Below are 16,425 nucleotides of genomic sequence, written 5' to 3'. Positions count from 1 at the left end.
ATAGTTTATATGGTTAACCTAAACAGATCCTAGCTGTTGGTTATTTGTTTTTAACAATAGTCCCATATCCTATAGTTACTTGTTTCCGTTTATGTGAGTAGTCAAGTGAAGACCATGCATGCCTGCAATTACCTTGAGTCAATGCAACCTTGGCTTCTCTCTGGCATGTGTGGCAGATTCTGGACTTTTACCCTTCCACATACATTGGACCTATTGCTTTCTTAGCCTGTCTGAGAGCCTGTCTCAGCAGAGTGGGTGGTAGTTCTTCAAGCATCCCTCCCCCTCACCCACTCCCCCTTCACTCACTCCCCCCTCACTCACTCCCCCTCACCCTCACTCCCTCACTCCCTCTCTGTCCTTCAGCATTTCTCACCTTTCTACTAAGAAGCAAAACACGTGTGTCTGACGATTACTAAACGAGGAGCAAACTCAGCATGTCGGTTGGGAGCAATAGGTTAATTTTCCCCAGCAGTATTTTCTACCTCTGCTCCAGTCACTGTCCACAGTTCAGAGACGGGCACATTTCTGACAGTTGCTTTCATAATCATTTGCCCCTTCACCTTGTTTCTATTTCATGTTTCTGATGCATTTATCCTACACTTTGTCTGCTGGTGCCAATTGCTTTCTGCTAACTCATCTCCTCTGTTTATATAGAATTCCAGTGCAAGACTGTGCTGTCTGGGTCAGTTGGTCTCTGTCTTCTACCCAACGTCATACACAAAAACATCTATTTGTTTCCATTTATGTGCATGTCTGAACTCCACTTAATGAAAATGAAATTCACCACAAACTAGTTCATGTGGTAGCAAGTCCCTGATTCTCAGCACAGACTTACTAAAGACTTTGTTGGATCTGTTGGAGACAGTCTTAAGTTTATGATTCATATAATATAGAACAGTACAGACCCTTCGGCCCATGAGGCAGTGCTGACCTTTTAACCTACTCCAAGGTCAACCTACCGCTCCACTCCTGTATAGCCCTCCAATTTTCTTTCATCCATGTGCCTATCTAAGTAAGTAATGTGAAAAGAGAACAAAAAAAAACGAGGCCGTATTCGTAGGTTCCATGTCCGTTCAAAAATGTGATGGCGGAGAGCAAGCTGTTCCTGAAATACTCAGTGTGTGTCTTTGGGCTCATATACCTCCCCCTTGATGGTAGCAATGAGAAGAGAGCATGTCCAGGGTAACGGGAGTCCTTAATGATGGTCCCTAATATATCTATATATCTGCCTCTACCACAACCCCAGCACTTTCCTCCGATCACTTTAAAATTATAGAGTCACAGACTAATGGAAAAGTACAGCACAGAAACAGGCCCTTTGGCCCATCTAGTCCATGCCAAGCCATTTAAACTACCTGCTCCCATTGACCTGCATGGACCATAGCCCTCGATACCTCTACCACCCACATACCTATCCAAACTTCCCTTAAACACTGTAATCAAGCTCGCATGCACCACTTGTGCTGGCAGCCCATTCCACACTCTCACAACCCTCTGAGTGAAGAAGTTTCCCCTCACATTCCCCTGAAACGCTTCACCTTTCACCCGTAACCCATGACCTTTGGTTGTAGTCCCACCCAACCTCAGGGGAAAAAGCCTGCTTGCATTTACTCTAAAAATACCCCTCATAAATGTGTAAGCTTCTATCAAATCTCCTCTCAATTGTTCATGTTCTAAGGAATAAAGTTCTAACCTATTCAATCTTTTCTTATAATGCAAGTTCTTCAGACGCAGCAACATCCTCATAAACTTTTTCTGAACTCTGTCAACAATATTTATTTACTTCCTGTAGGTAGGTGACCAGAAATGCATGCAATCCTCCAGATTAGACCTCACCAACATTTTCTACAACTTCAACATAACATCCCATCTCCTGAACTCAATACTTTGGCAAACATACTGTTATGATCCCAGCCCCCTCCTTCTTGAGAATCGCAAGATCGCTATTAATTTGGGTCTTGGACCCAGGAAATGAGAGAGAATCCTCAGCAGGACAAAGCAACGGATTTGGCCATTGTTTCTTGGAGACACCTTTGTGGACTGGGCTACGTGCACACCCTCGGGCAATGTGGGCGGGGGGATTGCATCACCCCACCCTGATTGACATCTACAACCCTGCAAGTCAAGATAAAAGAGGGGCTGCAGGGGACAGTCCCCTAGCGACGCACCAGAAGGAGACACCATCGCTCATCGCTCCCGTGATAACGGGAAGCTATTCGGAAGCCACGTGTGGTCCGTTTCCCCTGGCCTGGGGAACGGGTGGCTGATAACACCGAAAAGGACTTCGAACTAACAACGGGGAACCCACGTTCCCGATTCAACGGTTTGCGTCCTAAAGATTGGGCAAGTTTCTTTTCTCACTAAAAATCTCTCTCTCTCTCCAAGTGAAACCCAGCGGTCCCCAAAAGGCTAAAGCCTGCATGAACTTGCGAGACTTTTATATTTCCATCGGACAATATTTTTACCCCTAGACAAAACGATAGAGCCACTTCTTATTGATGATTATTACTATACCCGCCATTTAGATTGAGTATTGATGACGTAGATTATCTGAATGTTTGTATTAACTTACTTTTGTGCCCCTTTATAAATAAAGAGCTGCATCGATATGTGGGGACGAGGTTCCAGCACCCAAGAACTTCAAATTGCTCAGTCTCTCCACTCTCTGAGGACTGGTTTATGTTCCCTCATTTTACCCTTTCTAAAGTCCACAATCAGCTCTTTGGTCTTTGGTCTTATTGATATTGAGTGCAAGGTTTTCACTGCAATACCACTCAGCTAGCTGGTTTATCTCACCCTCTCATCACCATCTGCCATCAATGGTTATATTATCAGCACACTTATTGATGGCATTTGAGCTGTGCCTAGCCACACAGCTGTCTCTGCTAGGCCTCCAGTGATTTCTGCACTTGCCTTCTACAGCATCCAAGGGAACACTTTGTCAGGCCTAGGGGATTTATCTATCCTAATTTACCTCAGGAGTGCAAGCACCTCCACCTCTGTAATCTACATAGGGTGTGTGAAGTTGATATTGCTTTGCCTCACTTCTATAAACTCTGTGTCTGTCTCCCGAGTAAGTACAGGTGCAAAATATTTATTTAAGGTCTTCCCCTTCTCCTTTGGCTCCATATATGGATTACCATTCTGATCTTTAAGAGGACCAATTTTCTCCTTTGCAATCCTTTTCCTCTTATCATATCTGAAAAGTCCCTTAGGATTCTCCTTCATCATGTCTGCTGGGACAATGCCTTCGTTTAGCCCTCTTGATTTCTTTCTTAAGTGTTCTCTTGCGTTTTTTATACTCCATAAATAACTCATTTGTTCCTACCTGCCTATACCTGCTATGCACCTCCTCTTTTTTTGTTCTTAACCAGGACCTCAATATCTCTTGAAAACCAAGGTTCCTTAGACCTGTTATCATTGCCTTTTATTTTGACAGGCACATACAAGCTTTGTACTCTCAAAATTTCACTTCTGAATGTTTCCCAAGTACACCTTTGCCAGGAAATGGCCTAACCTAATCCACACTTGCCAGATCCTTTCTGATACCATCAAAATTAGCCATTCTCCACTTGAGAATCTCAACCAGTGAACCAGACCTATCTTTTCACATATTTACTTTGAAGCTACTGGCATTGTGATCACTGGACCCAAAGCGTTCTCCTACACAAACTTCTGTCGCCTGCCTAGTCTCATTCTGTAATAGCAGATCAAGTATTACACACTCTGTCATTGGGATTTTTATGTACTACTTATGGAAACTTTCCTGAGCACATTTGGGAACTCTATCCCATCATGATATTATCAGTATGAAAATCTCAGTCAATATGTGGAAAGTTCAAATCACTTACTAAACAACCCAATGTTTCTTGTAACAGTTTGCAGTCTATCTGCAAATTTGTTCCTCTAAATCCCTTGGATTGTTTGGTGGTTTGTAATATAGCCCCATTAACTTGGTCATACCTTTCTTATTTTTCAGTTCCACCCGTAATGCCTCACCAGATGAGTTCTCCAGTCTGTCCTGACTGAGCACTGCCGTGATATTCTCCCTGACTAGTAACGCCACCCCTCCTCCTTTAATCCATCCTACTCTGTTGTGTCTGAAACAACAAAATCCCAGAATATTGAACTGCCAGTCTTGTCTGTCCTGCAACCAAGTCTCAGTAATGGCTACAATATCCATGCCCTGAGCTCATCTGCCTTTCCTATGATACTTCTTGCATTGAAATGTATGCAGCTCAGGACATCAGTCGCACCATGCTCAACCTTTTGATCCCTGACTTTGTCTGAGGTCTTTACAATATCTGTTCCCAGAGCCTCTCCACTATCTGTTCTGGTACTCCGATTCCCATCCCTCTGTAATCTAGTTTAACCTCCCACCTGCGCAGCACTAGCAACCTTCCCTTCCAGTTCTTGTGCAAACCGTCTCTTCCGTACAGATCCCACATTCCCTGGAAGAGAGACCAATGATCCAAAGATCTTATATCCTCCCTCCCACACCAACTCCTTAGCCATGTGTTAAACTGTGTAATCTTCCTATTTCTAGCTTCACTAGCACCTGGCACAAGTAGCAATCTAGAGATCACAACCTTGGAGGTCCTGCCCTTTAATTTAGCTCCTAACTCTCCGAACTCACTTTGCAGAACCACATCACTCTCTTTACCTCTGAAGTTGGTAGCTACATGGACCACGACCTCTGGCTATTCACCCTCCCTTATAAGAATGCCAAGGACTTGATCTGAGATGTCCCAAACACTGTCTCCCGGGAAGCATCATACCATTCAAGAATCTCATTCTTATCCACAGAACTTCCTTTCTGTTTCCCTAACGGATCCCTTTTCACCCAGCTCGACTCTTCTTCCACAGTCGTTTCCGAGTTGCAGAGCCAGACTCAGTGCCAGAGTCCTGAATGCTGTAACATTCCTCTGCTAGGTAATGCCCCCCAACCTGTTTATGAGGGAGTTGGCCACAGGGGTACTGGCTGTTTAACCCCTTTCTCCTTCCTACCTGTCTCCCAATTAACTACCTCTCTATATGTCCCATCTATCACCCCCTCAGCCTCCTGAATGATCTGGAGTTCTTCCAGTTCCAGCTCCAACAAAAATACAATTTCTTTTGGGGATGTATCTATAGTTTAGTGCCCTCCCATCTTTTCCTGAAAAGTACTTCCTGGTTGGTTAGCATTTCTAGACACACACCTCATAGGCATTTATTTGTCTGTCTTCTTCAAGAATTCCAGTGGGTTCATGAAGCTTGATCTAATGGGCTAAAGGGCACTCGAGGCTCAGGGCATTCTGACTTTTTTCTCTTGGAGATAAGATGCCAGTGCATCCTGTCTCTCCCTCTGCCCATGGATTCAGCACTGACTCATGGAAAGCCCATTCCAGGCATGGAAATAGGCCCCTTGACCCAATATACCAGGCAACATATCTGTCTAAACTATTCTCATTTACCCATATTTGATCCACATTCCTTAAAGTCTGAAAGGTTCAAAGGTTCATTTTATTGTCAAAGTATGCATGTACAATCCAACTCTGATATTTGTCTTCCCCACGTAGCCATGAAATACAGAAAAAACCATAGGGGTCATTGAAACAAAAGACATCAACCCCCTCCCCGCAAAAAAGGGAAAAATAAATAAAACTCTCAAACCCCAACACCCCCCCCCCAACCTCGCACAAAAGCTAACAGATTGCCCACACGGAAAACGGCAGCTGGAATATCAAACCCCAAACCCCCAACTTCCTCCCTCACAAAAAAACAGTGACAATAACAACAAACACCCACCCCCCTCACTCACAGAAAAGAAAAACGACAATAGCATCAAACTCCCATGCCCCTCTCTCATACACAAAAACTAACAGATCATCCACATCGAAAAACAAGAACATCAGACCCCAAATCCTCAACCCCCTCCCTCTCACAAAAGCTAACATATCACCCACCCAGACCCCCAACCCACCAGTTAGCAACAAGAAATAAAACACAGAAAACTGAAGGAGTGCAATATAAACTACAGTATAATCATCACATAAATCTTAGAATTTCAAAAACTTCCTCCCATCAGAATTGAACTCATTCCTTCCATGCTGAGTGAATGCCGTGTTACTAACCTGCGGCTTTCTGAACATTGCCAACCCGTTGACCCATGACCTCCATAAGGAGCGACCGCTAACCTCCTCTGCATTCACCTTGATGCTTCAATCTTCCTTGACGCTTCAAAATGGAGTCAATCATGGCCCCGTGCCTGGTCACTCCACAAGGAGCTCTCGGTCCTTCCCAGGGACAGCAGATTGCTACATCATGTGATCGAGCTCCAAACCACATGGCAGAGGCTCCAACAGTTTCTGAAACACAATCAAGACAAAAAGAGCATGAGAAGGCGTAAAGAAAGTGAAATAACTGAAGAGATTGGCTATCTGAAAGATGTCACCAGAGGAATCGTTGTTCGTTGGCACCACCTCTCTTATCTATGTACCCGTACAACCGTCTTTTTTTTATTGTACCTGTCTCAACCATTTCCTCTGGCAGTATTTCCCATTTACTGAACACTCTCTGCGTGAAGAGGTTTTCACCTTGGTTGTCATTGTTAGCGTACCTTCACCAGAGGAACTGTAATATTTCAAGAAGTGGCTCACCACCAGCTTCTCAAGAGAAGTTAGGGATGGGCAATAAATGCTGGCCTTGTTAGCAATACCCAGATGTACACCTGTATGGAGGACTTGCTCAAGGTGGTCCCTTGTTCTCGGGGGATAATATAAACATCAGCATTTCTCTCCAGACACTGGGTGAACAACCGAGACAGTATTTTGTGCTTAGATGACAAGCTGATGAGCATATTTACAGGAAAGAGAATGAGATGGAGGGTTGTTAGGAGGGAGCTTTTATTCTTAGCTCTGTTCTTCCTGCATCTGTAGATCCTTTGTGATGAAGGGAGTCAGCCCAAAACATCAACTGTTTATTCCTGTAAATAGATGCTACCTGACCTGCTGAGTTCTTCCGGCATTATCTCTGTGTTCTCTGGATTTCCACTATCTGCAGAAACTCTAGCTCCTGGCTTTCGATGAGTCTAGCATAGCCAGTCAGAAGAGTCACATGAGTGGAAAATCAACAGTAAACGGCTTTTTTAAATTTAATTAACTTTAATATTCTTAATTATTATGCTTTAAATATATTTTTAATTCTGTAAATGAGTATATTTATTTGAATTGTTTTAAATGCCTTTGATTATTAGAGATATTCAGAAGCAGATAGAGAAGACTTTGAGTTAAATCCCTTGGCACAGTCCAAGAACAGGGTGTAGTAACATCATGAAGAATTGTACCCACCCTACTCATGGACTGTTTGTCCCACTCCCATCAGAATGGAGGCTATGTGGCATTCATACCAGGACTACCAGACTCATAAACAGTTACTTTCCTTAAGTAATAAGGCTGATCAACTCCTCCACCCATGAAAACACCACCCCCACACTCCCAACCACCACTAATTTATCATTTCTGGTCAGTCACCTTATGTACAGTCACTCCTGTTCCCAGTGTCACTTTATGGACATTTTTTTGTGCTGCATCGGATACGGGTAACAATTTTCCTTTGCACTTGTGTACTGGAAATGACATTAAACAATCTTGAATTTGAGGAGCTGCAGTCTGAGAACTGGTCTCAGTTTTCTGACTGCATTGTAGTATGGCTGTGGGGCCCTGGTACATTTGTGTGCCTGCAGACATCATGTGGCAGGGAGTGAGGAGTGGAGAGGAAGTTCTGAATATGAGGCACAGGCTATTCATACATGATCCAGCCCAATATTTCTAAAACCACCTTTTCTCCCCCTTCCTGATTAAATGCCATCTCCCATCTGGCTGAGGCCCCGCGGGGCAGGCGTGTAATTCTCTGACATTCTCGGCCGCATTCCCTTCAGTGACTTCTACATTTGTTACAGATCCCTGGGATGATTGAATGCCAATTACCTCAAAATATCCTAAAGTTTATCACCCTGCATCCACACTTACTCAGCTGAGGTTGCCAAAACCAATTTTATATTGGAACTTCTAAACAGCAGGGAGACACTTTCATCTTTTGAGCCAAAACTGGATTTGAACCCCTGTCACATCAGCGAAAGAAATGCTCACTGAAACTTTCATGTCATCTCCCTGCGTTTTGTATCTTATAAATGTATATTTTCTACATATCAGTTATGAGAGGGGAATGGATCATCATAGTTAATAGTTCTGAGTGCAGTATTCACTCAGCCCTGGGTGACTTTAAGTGCCTCCTTTTTGCTTAAGATTATCATTTCAACTCAAGATGGTGATTGATACAAAGTAGTGATAATCAATTTGAAGGTTTTAAATATAAATTATCCATTTGTCATTTTATTTTCTGTAACAGCTTGTGTTAATGTAGGGCCTTAAATACAGTAAAATACCTCCTGGTAATTCACAGGAGTGTTAATGAACAAAGTTTAACATTGAAATTACAACAGATGACTAAAAGCTTTATTAAAAACTAGTTTTCTAAAGAGTATCTGGAATGATTACAGGGAGGTACTATTCTTATTTCTATTCTTCCCACACCTGTGGCGTCTTTTCTTAACAGTAACCCAGGAATCCCTTTTCTCTTTCAGCTCTTGGAAAGCTTCTGATCCTCCTTTATACACGTATGATCAAAGCCATTTTTTTTCTGTGATACCGGTATTTGTGCTGAAAATTTGCAAAAGTTATGTCTATTGAGTTCAGTGCAGGAGCTTGAAGACCTGCCCTCAATGATTCCTCTCCTCTGCCATTAGATATCTAACGATCCCATTATTCCTTTTTAAGCACTATTTAGTTATTTTTGTAATTTATATTCATTTTATGTCTTTGCACAGCCTTGCTGTTTTATATATATGTAATAATTTTTATAGATATATTAATTTCAGATATAGATAATTTCACATCATATAAATCAGTAATAATAAATATGATTCTGGTTAAATTGGTAAATTGTTTTTTTTTTACTGTTGATTGTACATTGGTAAATTTACCTTGCATGCTGTCCAGATTGATCATTTTATTATAACAGTGCATTGAGGTACAAGAGAAAATAGTTAACAGAAGGCAGAACATAGTGATACAGATCCAGGGAAATGCAGTGCAATTAGACAATAAGATGCAAGGCCATAGCAAGATAGATTCTTAGCAACGTTCCCTCTAAGGCGGGTGCACACACATCTTTTGCTATTAGTGCACAAAGGAATTTAAACTGCACACAAAAGGTTGTCACCCTCTGCCTTGGCACGTTAAGTATAATTCTTGATCATAGACAATCACATTTCCTTTTCTGGTTTCTGATGCGGATGATGTTCAGAACATGCAGTTTGAGATGGTCTGTCTGCAGACTTCAGAACTGGCTTACTGTTTTTTAATTGAAAAAATTATTGATTCACTTTCTCAAATTCCAAAGAAGCGCAGGGCGTGAAGCACAGAAGAATTTCTGGTTCATTTAAAGCAGAATGGCTTGATGAATCAGTAGAAACTGCTACACTGAAAGCTCATGAGGTCAGGAATGTGCAGCAATGGAAAATATTTATGTACCATACAGAAACTGGTGTTACCTGCATGTATTGTCCTGATGCAAAAGCTGCTGGAAAACTTGCAGGTGGGAAGAAGTGGAGTGATATCTGGAAACTTGACTTTTTAAAGTGCCATTTAGCAAGTGAATCACATAAGGATGGTGTGCAAAAGCTCCGACAAGAAAATCCTTCGTTACCCTCTACAGACCTGCTACATAGGCTTTGAGAGATTGTAGAGTGAAAATGGTCAAACTCAGATGAGGTCCAGCTCCATTTGGTCAGTCCCATGTTCCAGACTGAAGCAGATTCAAAACTGAGAAGTTGAGAGTTAATATATTGAAATATCATTAATCTAATTTTAAAATAAAAAACCAAGAAGTCAGACTAAGATGAGCCTGAAAACCTTGTCTGAACTAATTAATACTTCATACATCCACTTTATTTGAAAAATTAGTTGCAAGTTAACCAGGCTTTATAATCAAGTCATTACAGAAAAGATTTAGGCTTATTGAGGAAAGGAAAGAAAGTGCTATAAAGCATGCAGAAATGAAGGAAAGAGGGATTGCTTTAACTTTAAAAATTGGAAGATACTCAACAGCTAACAGGTAATGCAGAACCTTGCAGAATAGGATCCTGGAGTGGGGAAGTTTTGGGAGGTGAATCCAAGATGTAAGTGGAGGGAAATGTTGCATCAGGAAAATATCACATCCACACACTCTGCCATAGAGTCTGGGTGCCCTCACTGGCATGCGGCTGAGTGGAGATGGCAATCACTCTCGTGAGTATGCACAGTCCAGCCAATTAGTGTTTCATTGTGGTTGTATTTAACTCCTCTCCTTTCATTTCCATCTTGTCAAGTCTTGAGCAAAGCACGTTATGTCAATGCGCCCCCCCCCCCCCACCTCACCTTAGTGCATATTCTAGGAAAGAAGGCTACAGTTTAGACTGATGCAATAAAGGAGCGGGATTTATTTAGTACTTAGCTACTACTTCTGAGCTACAGTGTCAGTGTTGGCTTATAGCTTGAGAGTTTTGGTTAATGACCCTGTCCACCTCGTGTTTATTATTTTCCTTTTGCTCTGTGATGCAAGATGGTGCCAGCAACAAATGCGACCAATGCCAACTTCTTGTAGACAGTTCACAAAACTACTTCTTCTCATTCTTCTTTTAAATATACTTCTACTACTAACCTGTGTGCAATTAGAGCCTGTAATCTACATTTTGGTAAGTGTTTTTGGGCCGAATGAACGATCTGGCACTTCTCGCTGTCCGCGGGGGAATTCAGTGTCGTTGAGAGTGAGACTGAGAATGGAGTGTGCGGCCTAATGGTGGAGCCTGAGTCCATGATGGGCTGCCGATCTCGCCAACTAAAGAGGGAGGATGGGGGCCAGAGTGGGGAATTGAAGAAGAGGGAAGGGGGAGAGGGACAATTACCAGATGTTGGAGAAATCAGTGTTCATTCCATCAGGTTGGAGGCTACCCAGACAGAATATGAGGTGATGCTACTACAACCCCAGAGTGACCTCATCATGGCCGTACAGAAGGCCATGGTCTGATATGTTGTAATGGGAATGGGGGTTGCAATTAAAATGGTTGGCCACCGGAAATCCTGATTTTAGCGGATGGAGCAAAGGTGATCAACAAAGTAGTCCCCACTCTACGTCAGGTCTTACCAACATAGAGGGGCCCACTTCAGGAGCACCAGATGCAGCTGACAACCCCCAACAGATGTGCAGGTGAAGTATTGCCTCACCTGGAAGGACTATTTTTGGGCCCTGAGTGGAGGTGAGGAGGTGAATCGGCAGGTGCGGCCCCTCTTCAGTTTGCAGAATCAAGTTTAATATTACCGGCATAAGCCATGAAATTTGTTATTTTGCAGCAGCAGTATAGTACAAGGTGTAGTAATGAAAAACTATAAATTACAATAAGAAATCTATATAAGAATTAAATTAAATACGTAGCAAAAGAGAGCAAAAAAGGTAGTAAGGTAGTGTTCATTGTCCATTCAGAAATTGGATAGTGCAGGGAGAAGAGCCAGGAGGCAGATCATTTGGGAGGGCAAGAGTAACACAGAGGGAGCAATCTCTGCAGAAAATGGGGACTGGAGTTGGGGGGAAAATGTGCTTGATGGTAGGGCCCTGTTGAAGATGCGGAGAATGATGTGCTGGTTAAGGAGGCTCAGGTAGTACTGGGTGAGGACAAGAGGAACTCTGTCTCCGTTAAGGTGGCGGGAAGATAGGGTAAGGCCAGATGTTCAGGAAATGGAGGAGATGCAAGTGAGAGCAGCATCAGTGGTGGTGGAAGGGAAACATCATTCTCCAAGGTAGGAGGACTTCTCTGCTGTCCTGGAAGGAAAGCCTCGTCCTGGTAACAGATGCAGTGGAGGAGAAGGAACCGAGAAGAGAGAATGGCGTTTTTACAGGAGGGAAGTGGAATAGTCAAGATAGCTGTGAGAGTCAAAAGATTTATAAATGATCTTGTTAGTTTGTCTCCAGTAATGGAGAAAGGGAGATCAAGAAAGGGGAGAGATGTGACCGAAATGGACCAAGTGAATTTAAGGCTAATGTGGAAATTGGAGGCAAAGTTGATGAAATTGATGAGCTCATCATGGGTGCATGAAACAGCACCAATGCAGTCATTAATGCAGTGCAGAAAGAGTTGGGAAGTATTACCGAGAAAGGCTTGGAACATGGACTGTACCACACAGCCAATGAAAAGACTGACATAGCTGGGCCCCAGCTGGTGTCGATGGCTACACCTTGAGTTTGAGGAAACTGGGAGGAACTGAAGGAAAAATTGTTGAGTATGAGGACCAGTTCCACCAGATGGGGAAGGTGGTGGTGACGGGGAACTGACTGAGTCTGCTGTCGAGAAAGAAGCGAAGAGCTTTAAGGCCGCAAGAATGAAGCAGAGAGCTTTAAGGCACGTCTCTCTACAGCCTGGTTTGTGTAACGTTGGCTCCAAAGAGCCACCTGCTGGCAGAGTGCTGCAAGTATACAAGCTGGAACCACTTAACAATCAAAGGGGCACTTGGCCAACCCTCTTGATGGGACCGTAAGAAAGATACAGCACCATCTGCTGACAGACAAAGAAAAAATCTGTGTCTGATGATTATGCCTGATGACCTAACTGAGCTTCTAAGCCCAATTCCCAGCTCATTCAATCTCAGATCAAGGTGAAAGGAAAGGCATTGTTGTTGGACTCAGTGGGTCTTCTATATTACTTTATAATAAGGTAATTAGAAAAGATGGAACTTCAACCCAAAACTTACTTTATTGAATGCAACTAACACTCATTGTTTGGTAGAACAATCCATCAAATAGGGTGCACAAAGTTCTTAAAGTATATGTACAATTATATATCCCATTCAGCTTTCCCTTTAAAGAAAGTAGCAAACCCATTACAACAATTATCTACATATTTATCTATGTTATCAATCAACTATTTAAGTACATAGTTTATGAAAAATATGTACTGTATATTAAGTTTTAACTAAACATAGATCCGGTCATGTTCTGGTTCATTCAGCTGCAATTTCTACGCCATAACCTAAACGTAATACCACTATGGTGCATATGATGAGTATATAGTTTACAGCACCTTTTGTGGCTCCTCGGATAATGAAACAGTCTTTGATCATACACAGGAAGACCGAGACAATATCCAGGTTTGTGTTGATAAGTGATAAGTAATGTCCATGCCACATAAATGCTAAACAATGACAAAATACAACAAGAGAAATTCCAACTATCAGCCTCAGACCTTCAGTGGCTTCTAGCATCACTGAATCTCCCACTATCGATATCCTGGGGGGGAGTACCATTGACCAGAATCTGAAAAGCAGTAGCCATATACACAATGTTCCTACAAGAACAGGTCGGGCGTTAGGGATCTTGTGGCAAGTAGCTCTCTTCCCAATTCCCCAAAGCTTGTCCATCAAAACTCATCGGGAGTGTGACGGAGCAGTCTCCACTATCCAGGATGAGTGCCGTTTCAACAACATTCAAGACGCTCAACACCATACAGGAAACCAAAGTGCCATGAAGGAACATGGAGGCACATGGAGAACATGCAAACTCCACACAGACATTCTAGTGTACCGAATCTTCTGTCTCAGAGCTTCCAAACAACCTACAATCTCTCTTCTGTCCTGCCTCCTACTGAATACCGTGAGCACTTTATTGCTCAAAGAATCAGAATCAGGTTTATTATCACCGGCATGTGTCGTGAAATTTGTTAACTTAGCAGCAGCAGTTCAATACAATACACAATAATATGGAAAGAAAAAGAAAAAGTTAAATAAATAAATAAATTGTGGTAAATTGTGTGTGTGTATGTATGTATATCTGTATATTGAGTAGTTAAAAATAGTGCAAAAACAGGAATAATATATATTTTAAAAAGTGAGGTAGTGTTCATAGGTTAATGTCCATTTAGGAATAGTATAGCAGAGGGGAAGAAGCTGTTCCTGAGTCACTGAGTGTGTGCCTTCAGGCTTCTGTACCTCCTTCCTAATGGAAACAATGAGAAGAGAGCATGCCCTGGGTGATGGGGGTCCTTAATAATGGATGTCACCTTTCCGAGGCGTTGCTCCTTGAAGATGTCTTAGGTAATGTGGAAGCTAGTACCCAAGATGGAGCTGACTAATTTTATAACTTTCTGCAGCTTCTTTTAACCCTGTGCAGTAGTCCCTCACCCATCCCCCTCCCCAATACCAGTCCATGATGCAGCCTATCAGAATGTTCTCCACGGTATATCTATAGAAGTTTTCAAGTGCTTTAATTGACAAACTAAATCTCTTCAAACTCCTAATGAAATATAGCCACTGTCTTGCCTTCTTTATAGCTGCATCGATTAGATCCTCAGAGATCTTGACACCAAGGAAATTGAAATTGCTCACTCCTTCCATTTCTGATCCCTCTGTGAGGATTGGTTTGAGTTCCCTCATCTTACCCTTCCTGAATTGTGTAATCAGCTCTTTTGTCTTAGTGACATGGAGTGCAAGGTTGTTGCTGCAACACCAGTCAACTATCTGCTATATCTCGCTCCTGTACGCCCTTTCATCTCCATCTGAGATGAGGTTGCATCATCAGCAAATTCATTGATGGTATCTGAGCTACACCTAGCCACAGAGTCATGGGTATATAGAGAGTGGAGCAGTGGGCTAAGCACACACCTTTGAGGTGTCATCAAGAAGGAGATATAATCGCCAGTCGCACAAATTGTGGTCTTCCGTTTAGGAAGTCGAAATCCAATTGCAGAGGGAGATACAGGAGGCCCTGTTCCTGTAATTTATCGAACAGGATTGTGGGAATGCTGAGCTATGGTCAATGACCAGAATCCTGACATAGGCGTTTGTATTTTCCAGGTAATCTAAGGCCGTGTGAAGAGCTACTAAAAGCAAAATCACTGTCTTCACTGACAGGCTAGACACATGTCACCCATCAAAGACAGTTCATTACCCCGGGATCTGAATTCCTGGATCCTTTCTCTGCAGCTCTGAGACTGTGTCTGCTCCCACTGCTACGTGATTTGTGTCTGCGAGCTTTGAGGTGGCTGGCCCTGCAGTGTGACAAACTTGGGACCAAGGCTTTGGATAGGTCCACAGGGCCTGATGGAATTCAATCCAGGATACTGAGTGAGGCAAGAAAGGAGACTGCTAGGACCTTGACAGAGATCTTTGCATCCTCTTCAACCATGGACAAGGTCTCAGAAGACAGGACAATGTTGTTCCTCTGTTCAAGAAAGGCAGCAGGGATAATCCAGCAAATTATAGATCAGCGGGCCTTCCATCAGAGGTAGAGAAATTATTGGGGAAGATTCTTAGAGAACAGGTTTACTTGCATTTTGGAAAGCATTGACTTATTAGGGATACTCAGCCCTGCTTTGTGTGGAGAACCCTGCCTCACAAATTTGATTGCGATTTTTGAGTAGGTGACAAAGATAATTGATGAAGGTAAGACAGTCTATATTGTCTTCATGGCACTTAATAAGGCACTTGACAAGATTATATATTTTATATTTACAACTTGGATGAAAATATAGGTAGTTAATTAGACAGTTTGTGGACAACATGAAAATTGGTGGAGTTGCAGATAATGAGAAAGATAATCAGAGGACTGAGCAGGATGTAGATATGTGCGGAGTCTAATCCAGGCACACTTTCACTTTGGGAAGGGGAGAGTATGGCAGGACCCTGAGAAGCACTGCTGTATGGAGTGATCTTGGGATGCAAGTCCATTCTCCCTGAAAATGGCTACAGATGATGAAGATGATAAAGGAGGTTTACAGTATGCTTGCTTCTATTGGCTGAGGCACTGCGTATAAAAGTCACAACATCATGTTGCAGCTGTATGAAATTCTGCTTTGGCCACACTTGGGGCATAGCGTGCAATTCTGGTCACTGCACTATATAAAAGTGAGCCTTTGGAGAGGGTGCTGAACAGGTTTGAGGCATTAGCCGTAATGAGAAAGTTGGACAAAGTTGGATTGTGCCTTCTGAAGCATCAGAGGCTGAAGAATGCCCTGATAGAATATATAAAATTATAAGAGAGATGTATAAGGTAGATCGTCAGTGTTTCCACCACCATAGGGTGGAAATGTCAAGTAAGCATAGGCTTAAAATGAGAGGGGGAATTATAGAGGAGCTGTGCAAAGCAAGTGTTTTAGCAGAGTGCAGTAGGTTTTAGAACATGCTGTCAAGGGAAGTAGTAGAAGCAGATATGATAACAATGTCTAAGAGACATCTAGACAGATACATGAACATGAAGGAAATATTAGGATATGGGCAATGTGCAGACAGAGGGGTTAGTTAGATTGGTATCATAGTCAGGGCGGAGGTGGTGATGTCTTCCTGTTCTGTACTGGCTGAAGTT

This window comes from Hemitrygon akajei, chromosome 12 (assembly GCF_048418815.1).
Source record: "Hemitrygon akajei chromosome 12, sHemAka1.3, whole genome shotgun sequence".
Lineage (NCBI taxonomy): Eukaryota > Metazoa > Chordata > Chondrichthyes > Myliobatiformes > Dasyatidae > Hemitrygon > Hemitrygon akajei.
Note: the sequence above shows the minus strand (reverse complement) of the source record.